Source organism: Schistocerca serialis, chromosome 2 (genome assembly GCF_023864345.2).
Source record: "Schistocerca serialis cubense isolate TAMUIC-IGC-003099 chromosome 2, iqSchSeri2.2, whole genome shotgun sequence".
Lineage (NCBI taxonomy): Eukaryota > Metazoa > Arthropoda > Insecta > Orthoptera > Acrididae > Schistocerca > Schistocerca serialis.
The window spans coordinates 272455532-272458850 of NC_064639.1; positions in this window are offsets into that span (position 1 = coordinate 272455532).

A 3319-nucleotide genomic window follows, 5' to 3' on the forward strand; every position below is an offset into this window, starting at 1 on the left:
TCTCACATTTTCTGGCCAGCGTCGCCCACCAGAACGCCACTTCACGCTCTAAATCAGCGTTCCTTAATCTATTCGATAGGCTGAATCCTTTTCAATGTTCACTTTTATCTAGGGAGCCTTGTTTGTAATGCAATATTCTGTAAATGGATTAATTGATACAAAAAGATAAAAATTTCAAATAATATTTATTTTCTTAGAAAAGTAAAATCAAAATAAACCAACAAGTTTTTAATGTAAGTTAAATCTGAAATAATATAAGAAAACAGTACTTTCAAATTTAAATTTTGAAGAGATTTGTATTACTGATTTGGCTATTATTTTCTCAGATAGATCAAAAATTAAATTTTTTGGATGGAAATTGAATTCTTGTTACATGCTTCACATCAAGTCTGTTTTGGCATTAAATTTTTTGTCGAGACAAATTCCCCGTGAACCCTATTTCGCACAAACATGCAGCTGCAAATGGTAAAAGAACCAACACGGCCTTGAGGACATTCATATTTGAAACTGCACCAGAATGTACTACTTTAAAGTTTTCTTCCGACGATGAACCAAAAATCAGTTCAATAAAAGTTTTGTATTCTTCCGCTGAAATGTCTGAAGGTCCTACATTTTGACAACAAATAAGTTTTCAACGTGACACTTTTGCCTTTTGTACACGAACATCAAAGTACCAGATGCCGTGGTGCCATCTAATCAGCGTGAGAAAGTTGGCTGCTATCGGCCCAAAAATTTTGGTATATCCATTCAAATGGTTCGCCACTGCAAGATTGATACGTTGTAGCGGACCAACTTAGATGACACTGCTCCAGGCTTGTACCAACGAAATGTTTGTTAATGTGCTTTTTGTGCGCCAATAGCGGAATGTTTTTGCTGTGTTCTCCTGGTTCTTCATAAAATAAGTGATATTCTCATCCCATTTGACTTTAAATTCGTGATTTTGTCTCATTAAATTTGAATTCTCCAACTGCCCAGGCAAAGATAGCCTGCAGTGTTCTATATAATTTGGTATCCCTACACAGTATTAGCGTGTGTTATTCGATTGAGATTTTAGAGACTTTGGCACTCTTCGTCTTCTTGTGAATTTTGTCCATTAATTACAGCAAGTAAAACACTGTTATAAGCAGATTTGACTTAAATTTTAAGTTCCTTTAGTTGTCCTACAACTTTTCCACAAATAACAAATATTACCTGTCTAATCTACATCTACATCATACTCCGGAAGCCAACTAATGGTGTGTGGTGGAGGGTACTTTCGGTACCACTATCTGATCCGTCTAAGTTTCATATTCTCACTGTGTTGTCTTATCGTTGTGCGCAGTGTCCATACTCATGAACTACTGATTAATCAGTGAAGATAACGAGCACTGCACTTGCTCATCATATACGACTACAGATTTCTTTATTGGTTAGGGAGAGTTGTGGCGATTTCCCCTAGGATTACGACTTTATTTTGTGTTGTTGGATGATAATTTAAATAACGACTTCTCAGTACTCAGACATAATGAACGACAACATTACGTCATGATCGTAAAGCATGTCAGGGGCACACTGTCCTCCCGATCGAAGACGAAGACGCATACAACTTTCAAAATTTACGTGATTATGTGTGTCGAAAATATTATGAATAGCCGAATACAAAACTGAAACAAATTGCTACTGCAAGCAAATATTCCCTCTTATGTAATTTGCTTAAAAAGCTACGAAGGATTGATGGGGAGTGGGGTGGGATTCGAAATGTTACATAGTTTGTAGACTTCCATTTTCTTAATGATCAAGAATACAAATTGCTACCTAACTGAGCAATAAAAGTGTATAATTTTATAACAAAAGTACAGACATTCTTCTTTATACAAACAATATATCACCATTCTGACAATAGACAACAGAGTGGTATGAACTGCTGTGGACGCAGGTGCACTGTGGAATGGGCGACGGTGGCCATTTGTATGGCCTGTTACAATCACTCCTTGTGTCTGGTCTGATAAATACAACCTTATTCACTGTCAATGTAACAGACTATCCAAATTAATAAGTGGATGGTTCAAATGGCTCTGAAAACTATGCGACTTAACTTCTGAGGTCATCAGTCGCCTAGAACTTAGAACTAATTAAACGTAACTAACCTAAGGACATCACACACATCCATGCCCGAGGCAGGATTCGAACGTGCGACCGTAGCGGTCGCTCGGCTCCAGACTATAGCGCCTAGAACCGCACGGCCACTCCGGTCGGCTTAATAAGTGGAAGCGAGGATTATTTGTTATTCTGTTTTCGTAATTTTTCTTTAGTTATCTCTGTGGATGTTATGGGAAGAAGCACGTAAATTTGACAGAAGCCTAGAGTGATATTCACTGAAGCGCAGTTGTTCGCTAGACGTTAAAAAAATACTGCTCCGCACGTTAATGCTCTCCAAACTTTGACGATCTTACTGGCATACTATCTTTGCACCGAAAATGCAACACAAGAAATATTTTGCTTTCGTGGAAGCAATTATCCCATTCCGGGAATGTTACTTTACCTTTAATTTCAATACTAGAGTCCAGAAAATGAAATGCGAACAAAATTTGACTCCTGCAAAGGGCAGGTTTCACGCTAGTCAGCTGGCGTTCACAAGGCCGCCCACACCAAAGTTGTAAAATTCTACCCTCTCTGTGCTGTATAGTAGCTGTTCTAGCAAACCTTTTAGTTTTCTCCTTTACCGTCATTACGTTTGCAATAAAACCACATTTGTAAACTGTTGCAAACGCAACAAATTAATACAAAGTTTCACTCTTGTGGTGAAATTTAGTTATGAATAAATCTCATGACATATTTTCGTTTCAGAACGTAGATCAGTTACATGAATTATGAGAACTGAGCGATAATTGAAGTCAGTTTTCTTCACAGGGTGCAACGAGACAGTAGACTGAAGAACTAGAGAACCTATAAAGAAGAGCTATGCGACGCGTCATTTATTTACTCATTATGAGAATTGATAGCGTGTATTACAGGTAAAACTTTGTGACTGCAATCGCTAATGCAAGCCAGTATAATGATCATCGACCTGGATGGAGACTGGTTGGTTCACTGGCCATAAAAAGCATCTTATAGCTCCCTCTGAACCGTAAAAAATGTACGTGTCGACCACCTAAGTTTATGAATACATTCAGGAGATTCTGTTCTCTCAGATCAACTGACAAAGCACAAATGTTATAAATAAAAGATGTTCAGTTTTTCTGTTTCACTTACTATAATACACTGACGAGAAAACAAATCGCAATACCAAAAAATAGTTAATGTGGAGTAATGAAATTTCGGGAATACATTTGACTGGGTG